Here is a 19,169-nt window from a genome sequence, read left to right on the forward strand (position 1 = left end):
ATAAAGCCATAGTCATCAAGACAATATGGTACTTGCACAAAAACAGACACACATAGATCAATGGAACAGAATAGAAAACCCAGAAATGGGCCCACAACTATATGGTCACTAATGTTTTGCAAAGCAGCAAAGAATATCCAATGGAAAAAAGACAGTCTCTTCAACAAATGGTGTTGGGAAAACTGGACAGCAACATGCAAAAGAATGAAACTGGACCACTTTTTTTACACCATACACAAAAATAAATTAAAAATGGATGAAATACCTAAATGTGAGACAGGAAATCATCAAAATCCTAGAGGAGAACACAGCAAACTCTTTGCCCTCCACTGTAGCAACTTCTTACTAGACATATCTCCAGAGACAGGGAAACAAAAGCAAAAACGAACTATTGGGACTTCATCAAGATAAAACCTTCTGCACAGCAAAGGAAACAATCAACAGAACTTAAAGGCAGTCTAAAGAATGGGAGAAGGTATTTGCAAATGTCATATCTGATAAAGGTTCAGTATACAAAATATATAAAGAATTTATCAATCTCAACACCCAAGACACAAATAGTCCAGTTAAGAAATGGGCAGAAGACATGAATAGACATTTTTCCAAAGAAGACCTACAAATGTCTAACAGACACCTGAAGAGATGCTCAACATCACTCATCATCAAGGTAATACAAATCAAAATTATAATGAGATACCACTTCACACCTGTTAGAATGGCTAAAATTAACAATACAGGAAATAATAGGTGTTGATGAGGATGTAGAAAAGGGGAACCCTCTTACACTGTTGGTGGGAATGCAAACTGGTGCAGCCACTCTGGAAAATAGTATGGAGGTTCCTCATAAAGTTAAGAATAGAACTACCCTATGACCCACAAATTGCACTACCAGGTATTTACCCAAAGGATACAAAAATACTAATTCAAGGGGCACCTGGGTAGTTCAGTCGGTTGAGTGTCTAACTTTAGCTCAGGTCACGATCTCACAATTCATGTGTTCAAGCCCCACATCTGGCTGGCTGCTGTCAGCGCAGAGCTTGCTTTGGATCCTCTGTCCCCCTTTATGTGCTCCTCCCCTGCTCATGCTCTCTCTCTCTCTCTCTCTCTCTCAAAAATTAATAAACATTAAAAAAATACTAATTCAAAGAAACACATGCACCCAATGTTTATAGCAGCATTATCAACAATAGCCAAATTATGGAAAGAGCTAAAATGTCCATTGACTGATGAATGGATAAAAAAGACGTAGTCTGTATCTATACATGTGCCTATATTTATATCTATATCTATACATACAATGGAATATTACTCAGACATCAAAAAGAATGAAATTTTGCCATTTGCAATGACCAGGATGGAGCTAGAGTATATTAAGTAAAATAAGCCAGAGAAAGACAAATACTACATGATTTCACTCATATATGGAATTTAAGAAACATGACAGGTGAACAAACATATGGAGTGGGGAAAAAAGAAGGAAACAAACCATGAGAGGTTTTTAAAGATAGAGAATAAACTTAAGGCTGATGGAGGAAGGTGGGTGGGGGATGGGCTAGATGAGTGATGGGTGTTAAGGAGGGCACTTGTGATGAGCACTGTGTGTTGTATGTAAGTGATGAATCACTGAATCCTACTTCTGAAGCCAATATTGTACTGTATGTTAATTAACTAGCATGTAATTAAATTTTTTTTATGTTTGTTTATTTTTGAGTGACAGAGAGAGAGAGCGAGCACGTGCATGAGCAGGGGAAGGGCAGAGAGAGAGAGGCAGACACAGAATCCGAAACAGGCTCCAGACTCTGAGCTGTCAGCACAGAGTCCAACATGGGGCCTGAACCCACCAACAGTGAGATCATGACATGAACCAAAGTCAGATGCTTAACTGACTGCATCACCCAGGCACCCCATAACTAGCATGTAGTTTTTAAACCAAAGTATAAGGAGAAAAAAAAACTTTTATGGCCTTAGATCTTACATTTAGGTCTTAAATCTATTTTGAGTTTATTTTTGTATATGGTGTACGAAGAAAGTGGTCCAGTTTCATTCTTTTGTATGTAGCTGTCCAGTTTTCCTAACACCATTTGTTGAAGACACTATCTTTTTCCCATTGTATATTCGTGCCTCTTTTGTTGTAGATTGACCATGTAAGTATGGGTTTATTTCTGGCTTCTCTATTCTATTCCATTGACTTATGTGTCATTTTTGTGCCAGTACCATACTCTTTTGAGTACTGTAATTTTGGACTTATCTTGAAATCTGGCATTTTGTTTGTTTATCCAGCTTTGTTCTTTCCCAAGATTGCTTTGAATATTTGAAAACTTTTGTGGTTCCATACACATTTTAGGATTATTGTTCTAGTTCTATAAAAAAATACTACTGGCATTTTGATAGGGATTGCATTGACTCTGTGTATTCCTTTGGGTAATATGAACATTTTAACAATGTTAATTGTTCCAAACCATGAGTGTGGTATATTCTCCCATTTATTTGTGTTATCTTTAATTTCTTCCATTGATGTCTTATAGTTTTCAGAATACAGGTCTTATACCTTCTTGGTTAAAATTATTCCTGGGTATTTTATTCTTTTATGCAATTGTAAATAGGATTGTTTTCTTAATTTCTCTTTCTGATAGTTTATTATTAGTGTATTGAAATGCAAGACATCTGTATATTGATTGTGTATTCTGCAACTTTATTGAATTCATTTATATTAATAGCTTTTTTTGGTGAAGTATTTAGGGTTTTCTTATAGAAGATCATGTCATCTGTAAATAGTGAGTTTTACTTCTTGTTTACCAGTCTCCTTCCTTCCTCCCTCCCTCCTTTCCTTCCTTCCTCTCCTCCCCCCCCCCTCCCCTTTCTCTCTCCATCTGATTGCTCTGGCTAGGACTTCCAGTACTATGTTGAATAAAAATGATGAGAGGAACATCTTGGTCTTCCTGATTTTAGAGGAAGAGCTTTCTGTTTTTTAACATTGAGTGTGATCTTAGCTGTGGGTTTGTCGTATATGGCCTTTATTAAGTTATGTTCTCTCTAAACCCACTTTCTTGAGAGTTTATTATAAACAAAGATTGAATTTTGTAAAATGCTTTTTCTGCATCTATTGGGATGATCATATGGTTTCTATTCTTCATTTTGCTAATATGGTGCATTACCTTAATTGATTTGCTGATGTCAAATCATCCCTGTATCCCTGGAATAAATCTCCTTTTTCGTGATGAATGATCATTTATAGTATTGTTGAATTTGATTTACTAACATTTTATCAAGAATTTTTGCATTTATCTTCATCAGAGATATTGGCTGTAGTTTTCATTTTTGTAATGTCTTTATTTGGTTTTGGTATCAGAGTAATGCTGGCTGCATAGAATGATTTTGGAAGTTTTCCTTTCTCTATTTTTTGGAATAGTTTGAGAAGAATAGGTATTAACTTTTCTTGAAAGGTTTTGTGGAATTCACCTGTGAAGGCTTCTGGTCCTGGATTTTTGTTTCTTAAGAGTATTATTATTATTATTATTATTGATTCAATTTAATTACTAGTAATTGATCTGATCAAGTTTTCTATTTCCTCCCAATTCAATTTTGGAAGATTGTATGTTTCTAGGAATTTATCCATTTATTCTAAGTTGTCCAAACTGTTGGTATATAATTCATTGCAGTAGTAGTCTCTTATAATACAAAGAGTAGTCTCTTTGTGTTTCTGTGGTATAAGTTTTAACTTCTCCTGTTTCATTTTATTTTTTTAAATATGAAATTTATTGTCAAATTGGTTTCCATACAACACCCAGTGCTCATCCCAACAGGTGGCCTCCTCAATACCCCACACCCACCCTCCCCTCCCTCCCACCCCCCATCAACCCTCAGTTTGTTCTCAGTTTTTAAGAGTCTCTTATGTTTTGGCTCCCTCCCTCTCTAACCTTTTTTTTTTTCCTTCCCCTCCCCCATGGTCTTCTGTTAAGTTTCTCAGGATCCACATAAGAGTGAAAACATATGGTATGTCTTTCTCTGTATGACTTATCTCACTTAGCATAACACTCTCCAGTTCCATCCATGTTGCTACAAAAGGCCATATTTCATTCTTTCTCATTGCCACATAGTACTCCATTGTGTATATAAACCACAACTTCTTTATCCATTCATCCTGTTTCATTTCTAATTTTATGTGTTTGAGTCTCCTCTTTTTTAACCTGATGGGTCTGGCTAAAGTTTTATCAGTTTTGTTTATTTTTCCAAAACCAGCTTTAGTTTCATTGATATTTTCTACTCCTTTGTCTGAATTTAACTTATTTCTGCTCTGATTTTTATTTCCTTCCTTCTAACTTTGAGCTTTGTTTTGCCTTTTTTTCTATTTAATTTAGGTGTAAGGTTAGATTATTTGAGATTTTTTCTTGTTTCTTGAGAGGCCTATATCATTATAAACTTCTCTTTTTGAACTGTTTTTGCTGTGTCCCAAAGATTTTGAACAATTTTCTCCCATTTTCATGTGTCTTCAGGTATTTTTTTATTTTCTCTTTGGTAGCGTGTAGTTCAGTCTCCATGTGTTTGTGTTTTTTCCAGTTTTTTTTCCCCCTTGTAATTGACTTCTAGTATCTTACCATTGTGGTCAGAAAAGATGCTTGATATGATTTAAGTCTTCTTGAATTTGTTCAGATTTGTCTTATGGCCTAACATGTGATCTATCCTGGAGAATATTCCATGTGCACTTGAAAAGGATATGTATTCTGGTGTGTGTGGATAGAATGTTTTGTATATATCTGTTAAGTCCATATGGTCTAATGTGTCATTCAAAACCATTGCTTCTTTATTGATTTTCTGTCTTGGTAATATATCTATTGATGTAAGTGGGGTGTTAATGTCCCCTATTATTATTGTATTATTGTCAATTCTCCCTTTATGTCTATTAATATTTGCTTTATCTATTAGGTGCTCCTATATTGGATACATAGATATTTACAGTCTTATATCCTTTTGTTTAATTGATCCCTTTATCACTATGTAGTCCTCTTCTTTGTTACAGTCTTTGTTTTAAGGTCTATTTTGTCTGATAGAAGTATTGGTACCCCAGGGTGTTTTTTTTTTTTTCACTTCCATTTACATGAAAAATCTTTTTCCATTTCTTTACTTTCAGTCTGTATGTGTCTCTAGGTCTGAAGTGAGTCTCTCATAGACAGCATATAAATGGACTTTATTTTTATCCATTTGGTCACCCAATATCTTTTGATTGAAGCATGTAGACCTTTTAAATATAAAGTAATTATTGGTGGGTATGTCATTAAAATTTTTTTTATAGTTCTTCTGTTTCTTTCTTTTACTCTCTTTGTGATTGATGGCTTTCTTTAGTTTTATTCTTAGTTCCTTTCTCTTTATTTTATTGGATATCTATTTAGGCTTTTGGTTGCCATAAAATTAATTTATAACATCCTAGGTATATAGCACTCTATATTAAGTTAATCATTGTTTAAGTTCAAACACATTCTGAAAGCTCTACATTTTTACTCCTTCCTCTCCACATTTTCTATATGTAATGTCATGTTTTACATATTTTTATGTAGTATGTTTGCTTTTATGAATGAAGTTTATTCCTTTCATAATTTTCTTCTAGTTAATGCCTTTCCTTTCCCACTTAAAAAAGTTCCTTTAACATTTCTTGTAAGGCCAGTTTAATGGTTATGAACTTTTTAAACTTTTGTTTTCTAGGAAATTCTTTAATCTATCCTTCTTTCAAAATTATAGGCTTGCTGAGTAGTTTTCTTGGCTGTAGGGGTTTTTTTTCCTCTCAGCACTTTGAATATATCATGCCACTCCCTTCTAGCCTGCAAAGTTTGTTCTGAAAAATCAGCTATTAGTCTCCTGTGATTTCCCTTCTATATAACAAGTTGCTTTTCTCTTGCTGCTTTTAACATTTTATCTTTATTTTTTGATATATTAATTATTATGTGTCTTCGTGTAGACCTCCTTTAGTTCACCTTGTGTACAACTCTCTGTGTTTCCTTAACTTGGATGTCTGTTTCCTTTCCCAGGGTAGGGAAGTTTTCAGCTATTATTTCTTCAAATAAGTTTTCTGTCCTTTCCTCTCTCTCCTCTTCTTCTGGGACCTCTATAATGTGAATGCTATTATGCTTGACATTGTTGCAGAGGTCTCCTATCCTGTCCTCATATTTTTACTATTCTTTTCACTTTCTGCTGTTCACCTTGGGTGCTTTCTCATACCAAGTCTTCCAGATCATGGATTCATTCTTTTGCATCCCCTAATCTGCTGTTGATTCCCTCTAGTGTACTTTTATTTCACTTATTCATTTATTTCACTCTTCAACTCTGATTGGTTCTTTTTTTATATTTCCTATCTCTTTGTTGAAGTTTCACTAAGTTTTCATATACTCTTAACTCTATTGAACATCTTTATAACCATTACTTTATTTTTTTAAATATTTATTTATTTTTGAGAGAGAGAGGAGAGAGAGAGAGGCAGTGCATGAGCAGGCGAGGGACAGAAAGAGAGGGAAACCCAGAATCTGAAGTAGGCACCAGGCTCCGAGCTGTCAGCACAGAGCCCGATGCGGGGCTTGAACTCAGGAACTGTGAGATCATGACCTGAGCTGAAGTCAGATGCTTAACTGACTGAGCCACCCAGGTGCCCCTATAACCATTACTTTAAACTCTTTTCCAGGTAGGTTGCTTATCCCCACTTAACTTAGTTCCTTTTTTTCTGAACTTTTGTCTTGTTCTTTCTTTTGGAACATATTCCTTCGTCCCCTCACATTGACTTCTGTGTTGTTTCTATGAATTAGGCAAAACAACTACCTCTCCAAGTCTTGAAGGAGTGTCCTTGTGTAGGAATGTCTGCTGTGTAGACTGAATGTTTCTGGCAGCTTTGCTGGCTTGCTGGAGCAATATGGGCTAAGGGGTTTCTTGGTGTGTGCCAGGCCAGGAGTAGCCTTGGTTGGACAGCTGAAACTATAGCAGGTAAAGTGGGGAGGTGAACTTCTATGGGTGTACAGCTGGAGTGGTGTGGTCTAGGAGCCCTCTTAGAGCTCCTGGTGTTGCCGGAGACCTGTTAGAGCACCTGGACCCTGCTGTTATCTGAGCTACCTATATTGATGGTTGGGAGAGAACATAAACAGTGGTGCTTGTCAGCATCTCCCAAGCCAGAGAGAGTTCCTGCAGTTCCGCCACTATTTGGCATACGCTTTAGGGTTAGTAAATGGATTTCCTTCAGTTACAGTCAAGGTGCCCTTTAAATCACTGGATTTTTTGCTTGTTTTTGTTTGTTGTACCCCAGGTCAGGAAATCTGATCATAGGCTCCTCAGTGCTATCCTCTCTACTGCATTTCATAGCATCATTGGTGGGGTTCCCATCGTGACTGTGTCTCCTTCTCTCCCAACATTCTCTATATGGTCCCTCTATCCTTTATTGTGCAGAAGCTACTCAATCAGTTCACCTTCAGGAGGAATTGCTGTATATGTATGTGGTGTAGATTCAGTGTGTTTGTGGGAGTAAATGAAGTCAGGGATTTCCTATGCCACCATCTTTGACCCCTCCTTCTTTTTTGTCTATGTGTTCATTAGGTAAGACTAGACCATCTAATTTTTTCCTCCAAATAAAATATCCAATAACCAATAATATCACAGATTTAATTCTAACCACAGACTTTCAATACATACTAAACTGCTAGCAGATTAGATGTTTAAATACAAAATCTCACAACCCATACAATCATAAAGCGTTACCCTTGTAGAAGGTCAGTGTGTGTGTGTGTGTGTGTGTGTGTGATTAACTTATATACAATAATCAGGTAAGCAAGCACTCCTGTAGAACCAGGTTCTACATCCAAACACTGTGTATATTAATCTAATTATTATAAGAATCATATGAGGTATGAACAATTATTGTCCTAATTTTACAGATGGAACTGACTCTTCCAAGGTCAGTAAATGGTGGATCCAGTATCTGAACTCAACTAATTTGGCTCTAAGTCCTTGTTATTAGCCTGTATACAAACTGTGAAATACGTGGCATATTAACATTGTACAATAGGGTCACTTATTGTCTAAGAAGTACATTGCTCTTTTTTTCATCATTCCTTCCTATTGAGTTCTTATAGTATCTAGTACCTCACTGGAATGTCAAGTATCACTGCATATGGTGGATGTCTTATAAATGAGCAACAATAATTAGAAAAGAAATTGATTAGAATAATATTTAAAATTTTTGTTTTTGATTGCGGTGTGGAAGTCTTTCTCTGTTCCTTGGATGGGTCTATGTTCACAAATGCTTTTTTAGTCTTAGAAATCAAGTTTCCAAGTGAGAGGTGTCCCTTCCCTTAACCTTTTCCATCCAGTTCTAGTGATGGATGCTGGTGTGTGGGAGGGGGGTGGGACTCAGGAAGTGGGTTCAGTTCTGCATTACATATATCATACCTGGAGGAGAACAAAGAGTTTGGAAAAGGGACACCTAAATAAATTCGAGATATTTAGCCTGAGTAAGTCCTTATTACTATCTTCAAATATTTAAAAAACTGTCTTTTGGAAGAGAAATTAGACTTCAGTAGCTCCAGAGGACAGGTCTGTTGCAATAGATGAAAGTGACACCCAGAGGGAATGAAACAGCACAAAATGGGGCCCATACCAAATTGCCATCTTTTTAGCCAGAACAACCTTAAAATACTACTTTCAAAATCTTACACGTTTATATTTAAAGACTGGTTCTACATGGTATGGGCAGACCAGAGATGAAGCACACTGACACAAAATACTCGGGGTCCAGTTCCACAAGGTACAAATTTGGGAGCCTGAATTAAGATGTTTTTTGCCTGTGTCTAATCCCAGGAATATTTATAATTAACATCCTTTATCCTGGCTGAGTCAGTGTGAGGTCTGAGAACGTTGTATATAAGAGCAGGCTGGTTCAAAGCAGCTAATGCTTCTAAGAAACTCCTCAAGAAGGAAAACAAAACATACCTCTTTTCTTTGAAGCTGACATCAGCTACTCACAGAGAAGAAATGCCAACCACTGTAAATATGGCTATATCTAGTGAGTCTCAGTTTTCCTTTTTGTCAAATATTTTCTCAGATGATATATTCTAGAAGGACAATGTAAACAGACTTTTGCAAGAAAAAAGAACCATAGAGCCCCCCAATGCTTTAAATGAAAATAGCTTTCGACTAGGTAGGGAGTGTGTTTTTTGAGGTTTTATTTTAGATCAGGTTGTAACTAGCATATTGTGTAGCCTCACACAGCACAGATTTCTTATCAATAAAATGAGGGGCTGGAATTAAATCCCTGTTTCTCAAACATGGCTTCTTGGACCACTTGTAGTCTGAATCATCCAGAGTGAATATAAACTTGCAAAACATGGAACTCCACTCCAGACCTACTGAATTAGTATTTGTGGAGGTAGAACTCAGGAATCTGTATTTTCAAAAACTAGCCCAGTGGATTTGGATGCACACTGGATTAGATAGTCACTAATAGTCCTTCAGTCTTGCATTTTCTCATGTAATAATTTGTATCCTCTGTGAAGAACCTGCAGTATCTGTCAAGTTAAGATTTGGTAGAGATCTTACCCTTTATGAAGAGGCCTATGGTGACCAAGGGCTGGTTTTCCAAGGACTCGGGGGATTCCCAGAATGCAAGCCTTTCAGGCAAATTGAACAAGTTGGTCACCCCATGAGGACCCAGCTATAATGGTTATTTATTTCACTGCAGCAACCACCAGTCTGCAAAGATATCAGGAACCTCTCTGTGCCAGCCACAAGTACACACCTAGCTGCTAGTATAATTTCCTGGCACTCTGTTAGTAAGTGGCCAAAGGAAACTTTGTGCCCCATTGGTCTGAAAATCTGTTTAGAAACCACTGCCTACTCTGTAGTCCATTGGCAGGGCTTCCAGTGAAGATGGGGGAGGGGTTCTTCATTCTCAGGGGAGTTGGCAGGAAGAATTCCATCAGCCATCTGTACAGCTTAAAGATGAACAAACGTGAGTCATCTCTGCTTCATCAGTGCACACCACCCATGGGGAGTTCGACCTCCGCCTATTTCTAGAGAGGCATTTAACGAAGACTGACCTAATTCAAGCAAAAATAGGTCTCGATTAGTGTGTGACTAACCTGCTGATTTTTCTAATTGCAAAAGAACCTTTCTGCCATGTTTGATGATTAGATTGTGGTGCTTGGTAATGATAAATTTACACTTTGGTTGTGTTAATACTTCTCCTTAATCTTCTTTCTCTTCCTCCGTCTTCTATCTGTCCTTTGTCTCTAAGAAATTTCTGCTGCTGGTGACCAGTCATGGTGCCTGAAAACCCTCTCTTCATCCATCTTTCTGGCAAAGCAGCTGCCATTTGGAACTCTGATTACTGGCCAAGGTTAAAGCCACCACCTGTCAGCTCAGATCTGAGCAGCAGCTGCTTGTGTTTCATGGAGTCTGGCTCAGGGTGCAAAGGCTACAGCACAGTGTGTCTCAGTGGGGAGCCAAGTGGCCCACCCAGTTCCTGGGACCCCTTGTTAGGTCATCTGCCTCCCCTTAGTACCTATCTGGGAAGGGCTTACCAGTCCCCCCAAGAAACACTTTGACCCCTCCAAGGTGACTTATTTTGAATTCAATCTAAGAAGTAAGAAATTATTTAAAACTTCATGGACTGTTCCCAGTACAATCTATTTATGAAGACCCTGTCTTCCATTTGTACTAAAAATCCCACAGTGCAAACCAAAGGAAAAGGTCTATACTTATACAAGTGATTAAGAAAAAAAACATAGATTCTAAATACCTGGAAAAGAAGAAAGGTGAATAGGTCTGGGGCAGAAATATAACAGGGAAATAAAGAGTCCCTGATAGAGGGATTTAATCCTGAAAGTGAGGTTTTCAATTATAAAATGAGCAAGACGGGGACCTCTGCAACAGGTTTGCTTCTCCAGAGACAAACATTTGAGGTGCATTTCACTTTTTGCTTAAGATGTACTCCTGGAAGTTATGAATCAATTTATTGTAAAACTCAGTCATATTTTTAAACACACAAAGGGACAACTATTGGGATTTAATGAAGCAAAGAATGATTTGATGACAAAACAAGCTTAATTTATCTTGACCACTAGTTGTGATTCTGACAGAATCAGAATCGGACAGAATTCTGACAGAATTTCTTATTGGAAAATGAGATGCTGGTATGACTTCTTTTGGTCCTTATCTTGCCCTATAAGAAATATTCTAAAGAAGCTGAATATATGAGTGACACAGCTGCATGTGCTGTTAAGAGAAACATGGAAATTATCCTGCTGAGAGTCCCTTGGGTCTCTTTGAGCAGCGGACAACTAGATGGGAGGACCAGAAGACTCCACGGTGCTGGTCAAGGCCACCACCTTCCATGAGGAGGTACAGATATGTGGAGCCGCCGCTGCTCAAATAGATGAAGGATAACCCTCTGTGGCTGAAAAATGCACCCCCCCCCCAAATGTCTACATCCTAACCCCTGGAACTTGTGAATATCACCTTTCATGGCAAAAGGGACTTTGTGGATGTGATTAAATAATCTTGAGATGGAGAAATCTGACCTGGATGATCTGAGGGAGCTGATGTAATCACAATATTTCTTATATGAAGAGTCTCTCAGAGAAGGCACTGAGATTCTAGAAGCAGAGGTTGGAGTGATGCATTTTGAAAATGGAGGAAGGGGCCAAGAGCCAGGGGATAGAGATGACCATTAGAAGCTGAAAAAGGCAGGGAAAGGAAATCTCCTTCAGAGACTCCAGAAGGAACCAGCCAGGTCAACACTTTGACCTAAGCCTACTGAAAGGGACTTTGGATTTCTGACCTCCAGAACTATAAGAAAGTAATAAGAATTGTTTTAATCCACTCGTTGGTTTTTTTTTTTTTTTTTTAATAATTTGTTGCAGGAGCAAAAGGACTTAATATGCCATCTCAACTAACTGGCTCCTTCATTTATTGGAAATCACAGATTTATATGTCAGTGTGATACACCAACCAATCATCAAATCCTGTCTATTCCTCCCGTAAATAGACTTCTCAATTGTGTCCACCTTTTTCCATCTCTGCTGTCACTATTCTATCCCAGACCCCTCTTACCTGCTCTACTACAATGGATTTTTTCCCCCTTTGAGTACCAGTCTGCTCATTTCAGCTAAAGTGTTTTTGTTTTGTTTTTACAAATCAGACCACGTTATTCCTCTGCTTCTTTTACCTCTGGGGCTGGTCACTGCTGTCAGGATAAAGCTTGGGTGATACACAGGGTCACAGGTCAGAGGGCTCCCTACTTTGTGGCATAGTGGCAACCAGGAGTCTGGGCACTGTTGGGTTCTGTGGCACTAGACTCGGGGATTTACTTAGGCTGGGGAGGGGCTGAGGTTGAGAGTGATAAATGTGAATTGTTCTCCAGCCTGAGGGTTCTGGTCTTCACAAGCTCCGTCACCAAGACTTCAAGATTGATGAAGCAAGCCAGCCGAGACGCACCCTGACACTTCTCCAGATTAACCTACACTGAGAACAGCTTTGTTGTCATGTCTGTGAGTAGAATCTGGAGGAGATAGTTCAGCCTCCATTGAGTCTGAAGTGACCCTCCCTCCCTCACATTATCATTTTCAGCTGTGCACCTGCATTGCTATTGGGGCAGGTAGGATACGGTGGCCAGAAGCTTATATTGTTGGATGCCTCAGAATATTATTTCTCTGTGGTGTATATGGACTATGCTGACATTCTTCTTTATCCTTTAGGTAAACAAAGCTGTTTTGGCTTACCCATGTTATGTCTGCCTCTAGTCTTTTCATGATGTGATACTTGTCATTACCATTTGCCAACACAGTGAATGCCTGAAGGTTAAACTCTGAACATGGTTTATGAGCTCCCCCATTATGTTCCAGCCTTATCCCTTAGTATGTCCTCTCAAACTTCACCCTTGAAATCCAGCAAGCTATTTTCTCTCACATCTCTACCTGTCATTCCCTTTTCCCTCCTTGTGGCCCAGCTAACCCCAGTCATTCTTTAGGCCTCAGCTCAAATACCAGTTCTCTTAGGAAGCCTTTTGTGACTCCCCAAGTCATTCCTCGGAGCTGTCATAGTACCATCAAAGTTCCCCACCCTAACAAAAATCACACAATGATGTAATGGTTTGTTTGTTGATAGAACTTCCATTAGGCTGTGGACAACTCAAGATCACTACTTCACCTGGCTTGTTCATTATTGAAACCCTAGTACTTGGTGCCATAGTATGTGATTAATAAATACATTTAATGGATGGGTAAATACATTCATAATGATAACAATGGGTTCATTGAATGTCTACAATATGATAGGTACCATGCTAAGTACTCATTGTGTGTGTGTAATCTCTTATCCTAAATACAACTACATGCAGTTGGTCTTGTTATCCTAATTCTACATTTGAAAAAAAAAAACAAAAAAAACCCCAAAAAACTAAGGGTGAGAGGCCAAGTAACATGGCCATGGCTGGGATCACACTATTCAGTGCACAACTGGAATGTGGACCCAGGTCTACCTAATACTTTATGTATGCATTTACCAAGTTGTATTTTGTGAGACAACCTTTTCCCCTCTCACCACCCTCCCAGCCATCCACACTATATTTCTATCCAAGTCAAGCCATCTGATCTGGAGGCAGAGGAAAGCAGTGTTTCTAACATGCCTTGGGACTGGGCCTGGATTCCACACTGTTATTTTCAGGCCTCATAGTTTGATCTGTCACAGCTCTTCCTTTGATTTTCTTTGGTGCAAGTAGCTTTTCTTATGCCTGGTATTTCATTAATATCTCCTGGGACTGTTTCAGGGTTTGTAAAAAGGCTCTGGGGTGGGTCTGGGGGATGTGAAGACTCAGATTTCTTTGTACCCTTTACAAGGGAGAGGGTTCATAGTGTCTATTAATTCTAGACACATGAGCAAAGGGCCTCCTGGGGTATTTCTCTGTTATTTTCTTCTCCTCTTGTTTTTTAAAAGGTTGTGCTAGGGTTTCTGGGGGCTACCTCAAGAGCTTTCTGTGGCTGACTAGATTCATAGGAGACATCCTTGTCCTCTGGAAAACACATATTAGAGTTTTTCTAAGTCTTAAATCCCTCACATATGAAATAGACTAGGACAGAATTGATACAGAGGCCCTTTCCTGCTCTAACATTCTGGGTTCTATGGTCCCTGTATGTTACAGGATCATTTAAATACCAGCAGATGGAGACTATAGTTATTATTTTTTATGAGCACATGTAGTCTTGTATGCAGAAGCTGAGGCCAGAGATCTGGAAACAGTGCCCTGAGGCTTGGGAGTTACCATCCTGGATGGACTCATAATGGTTGGCTTCAGTCTTCTGCTGCGCTGCCTGGTATCCTGAATACTCCCCCAGGAATCACCTTCACAGTATTGTGCAATTTATTTATGTCCCGAGCTGATGACTTATGAACTAATGGTTCTTTACTGATCACATAGGAATGGTCTTTTAAAAGGATTGATCTTATTTTTTTTCCTTTTTTTTAAAAAAATGCTGTAGTTTAGAAGTTTATTTTATCTTCTCCATAAACCTCAGCATGTTTATCTTTTGTATAGTTGAGTATTTTTTGATTTCCAAGTAATGTAGTCTTCAGGGATGTATACTACTGTTTACAGATTAAGTTTGGACTTTTTATATATTTTAATCTCTGTGTTCAACGTGGGGCTCGAACTCACGACCTTGAGATCAAGAGTCCCATGTTCTACCAACTGAGCCAGCCGGGCACCCCCGTGGAGTCATAATCAGGTCATTGATGCTGAATATATGATTCCCTTCCATGTGTTGTTAATTTGGGAGTTGCTTGATATTTCAAATTGTCTTGAATATTGCTATGTTTATATGTGTACAGTATTTTAATGTTGCCATTAACTTTATTGCTACTTTTACAATTAGTATCTCCCACTAATGTCTCCCCCATTTTGTTATTAAATGAATATGGAAATTAGAAGTGAAGAATAAGCAAATTAGAGCTTGTTGCTGAGAAAAGAGAGGGGGCATTATTTAAAAATAGATATATAATAATGACTTGCTTGCTTTTCAAAGCTAATTTATTCCCTTTTGGACTGTGTCTCTGAAGCATTCAGTTTCTTGGGTTTGGGGAATGTACTTGTAAGTGACAACAGTGATGACTATGATGGTAGTACCTGACTTGTACCGAGTGCCTCTTATGGGAACACACTGATTGTTCTCTTTATATGCGAAAACACATTCACTGTGTACTATAACCCTTTCAGGTCTTGTGATAATTGTTCCCATTGTAAAGATGAAGAAAGTGACTTTAAGGTTAAATGGCTTGATCAAGGGCACACAGTTCATGAATGGTGGTACACAGATTGGAATTCGGGTGGATCTGACCCCAGAACTTGCATTTGTCTTCCTGCTCTTTGTTGCCTATTATGTTTATGGTGTTCTAAAGCTATATGCACTTGTGACTAGTCCCAACATTTTGTGTTTTAAGTATCTAAGGAACTGAAATCTTGGTCTCTGGTTTGCAAACTTTCCTAGTTTATTAGCAAAAGAACATGGTATACAAGTAAAGGCAAGTTTTATAATATCCCAGAGGCAAAACTTAGGTTAAGGGACAAGTTGTGTTAGGGTAACCAATAGATGCTCAGAGGCATAATACAGGAACACCAGAGAGAAGTTCAGAGTAGGGTCTATTTTCCTTTATATGTGTTTCCTTGTGCCATTAGCCTGGGAAATACTATGGACCTATGGATACTATGGATTAGAAAGAAACCAAAAACAAACCCCTCATCAATCAGTGTAAAAATTTCTTACAAACCAGCCTTTGCCCAAACCAACTAGTCATCCTATAGAAGTGTGTAATTAGGTAAAATTGTTCTTCAAATTCTGTCTTTCCAACTTCAGTGGAGGTAGAATCCATGGGAAAGAAATTATGACTGGAAAATAAACTCTGAGAGTTGAACAAGATCTTTGAGATTTCCAATCCAGACTCCAAGGGTTCTGACTACTTGGCCACCCAACATATTTTTTGTTGGTTTTAATCATAAGAAAACTCTTTAAAAAATCATGTACGCTAGGACTTGAGAAGTCATCTTTGATAGAACTGCAGAGATAGAGGACTCATTCTAGAAGTTGGTTTCCATTAAATTGATAGAAGAATTTATTCAAACAATAAACCCAACACTAGGATTAGAAGATGATGCTTCCCTAGGGACCTGAGGACTTTCCTTTACTCAAGGACTTTCCTTTCCTTTACTCAAGGAAAGGACTTTCCTTTCCTTTACTAATTATGACTAAATGAGGAGTAATACAGACAGAGGGAAAGAATAGGCAGTATCTCCTCCAAGTCTTGGGGTGTCTTCTCCTTCCTGAACCTGGCAGCTAAGTGAGTGTCCTCTCTTGGAGAGGAGGCTGGTTGTAGCTCTTTTACTTACAAAGCCTTGTGTTCCATAGATTCCCTGTCTAATGTAAAACTACTTACCTAGAGATAGTATTTTTCTGGCCAGAAATAACGTGTTCAGGGAACCAGTTTGTCACCTATTTTTGTTGTTGTTGTTGTTTGTTTCCTCCAAGACAATACTTTTAACAAAAGAAAATCTTTCAGGGCCAGGGTAAAACTTTGAGAAATTCTAGAATTCCTCATTAGCTGGGCTGACTAGATGTCAGCCAACTGCACTGCAGAACCTGCTGCCACTTACCCCGAGAGTTCTGGCGAGGTTTCACTCCTGTGACCTCCCTTTTTAGGGAGCAAAGAAACAAGAGTGAGGGCAATCATGCCGATTAATTCTTTACAACAAGGTTTTATTTATTCTTTTCTTTGGCCCCCCCCCAAAACATTAAATTTGTTCATCTTTCTTTTATTTTTAATAATTTTCCTTTTGGATCCAAACGAGCATTTATATTACAGGATATCCACCTGGTCAACATGCAGTGCTGAACTCTGGCTTTAGGAAAGATGCACCGATACTCTAGGCGGGCCAGCACTGGCTGCCATTCACCCACCATTACTGAAGGGGTGTCAGGCTGGCACACCACAGTGGATGCTGCCCATAAGGAAGTGTCTCTAGTGTCTTGACTCACGTATGTTTTGTAATGCAGGTGGCAGCGTTTTAACAGCCTAAGACAAAGCACCCAATTTTTCTCTTGATCCTGTCTTACATGCTCATCTTCTAAGAGCAAATCAAGGTGGGAATGGCCTGACCTTAAGTCCCAAAGGACAGAGGGCATGGCCTGGACACCCGGTTGTCTACTTTTTTGTAATGCTATCCTTTGAGGCTGGTACCGGTGCACCCTTCGCAGTTTGAAATCTGTTCCTGATAAAGCTCATCCCCTGTCCCACTCACCATCCCTCTCTCCTCCCGTGACACTTGTACCACTAGGAAGATCAGTAAAATCTCTCCACTATTGGCACTACTATAATGAAGAGTTGCTAAAGTCACAGAGATGGTCTTCGGGCTGCTTTAAAGCAAGAACCTCCTTTCTCTCCATCTCCCAGTTCTGGAAAAGTTCTCTATTAATCCTTTGAGGGCTTCAAATCCACTACCTTTGGTGAGTTTAGCAGAGAGAACTTCTCTGAATCCAGTAGCGTGCTAACAAGTTTACCAGTGATCTAGCATAAGAGACGATCTCAGGTCACACACTTCTGTTCCTGGGACTAGCTGGTATTTTCCATCTCAACCTTCTCTTTGTTCTATAGCTTGTCTTCCTAGCCTCTGCCCACATTGCCCCAGCTACAAAATGCCAACTATACTTGATGCATTAGATTTTTCTCCTCCATTGGGTTTTTCTGGACGAGTTTCAAATTTGGGACTCAATTTGAGTGGAGTTGCACTGTTCTCTAATATCACCGAGTGGGAGGTTCCTCTGCAAGTGCAGCACTTATGGTGGCTTTGTATAAATTTTGGCTTGTTCACAAAACACCAGAATAGAAAAACACTGGTTGAAGTTTGGCCTGCAGGCTAAGTATATATCCCCATTGGTAGGCATTAAAATTCAATGCCTATGTTTTTACTATATCTGCTGGGATCTGCTTAATGTGGTAGAACACCATATCAAATGTAGCTAAGACCAGAACTACTGTATACTTTAATTGGCAGTTAGATTACATTGTTTAGCCCTCATTTCATTTTACCTTTATTTTTTAAATTGATTAATGGCACCTTGAGATTCTGGAGTGTGTTTTTCCTGCTCATCCCTTATACAGACTTCTAACAGACTTGCTTTGAGCAGTGGGTTTCCTATGTGGTACAGACCAGTGCTAAAAGAAATCAGAGTACTGGAAAGAAAACTGAGTCACCAAATAAGGTCAAATTTGGATTTGGCAGCTTTGTTTTAGTGTCCTTTCAGTTTTGGGGCCCACCTCTGAGTGAACCGAAGAGGAAACAGTAGTAGTTGGTATAGATGCTACCGATCTGTTTCCAGACTACAGAGAGAATCCCTTACCTCTGACAAACTGGCAGAACAAAGAGAGAGAGAAAAGACTCCTGTGTCAATGTTGGGTTAGAGAAGAGGACTTTGTGAGGATCCTAAGCATTAGAGAATGGTTGTTTGATCTAGGACTGGCTTAAGTGTCCACAAAAAGAAGTTACCAGGAAGGTCTGACCATGAAAACTCAACTTCTTTCCTGCATTAAAAACAAAAACAAAAGTCAACTTTTTTTTTCTTAGCTAAAAAAAAAAAAAAAAAAAAAAAGAGGAAGGAAAATGGGAAGAAGAGATGGTGAAAATAAAGCAAATCTGGGATTCAGGTTCCAGTAAACATGAAGTTTCTTCCAAAAAATGGAATGCTTATAGCAATGCCAAGAATTTCATAGGTCCTTAGTGGGATATAAGGACAGAAGATTTTTCTAAGTTGATTTGTGGAGACTAAGAACTTTAAATGATGTGATAGTAATTTACTTACAAACACTATGACACACCCATTAATTAGCCAAACTTTAGTATTTCAATTTTCCTAGTGAGGGAAATAAAGCATGTAGACGCAATACCCTTGCTGAAGGCACTAGTATGGAAGGCTGAAATAGAATTATTTTTGACCCCCAATAATTTTCATTTCCAGATTACCATACCCTTAAACATTTTATCTTCTCAAGACCTAAATTTCCTACTTATTGATTAAAGATGTACTGGGGAAAAAAATCTATATCCATTCTATTCTTTCCTTGGCTCTCACTGAAGTTTTCAGGAAACTTTACATTAATGT

This window comes from Neofelis nebulosa, chromosome 15 (assembly GCF_028018385.1).
Source record: "Neofelis nebulosa isolate mNeoNeb1 chromosome 15, mNeoNeb1.pri, whole genome shotgun sequence".
NCBI lineage: Eukaryota > Metazoa > Chordata > Mammalia > Carnivora > Felidae > Neofelis > Neofelis nebulosa.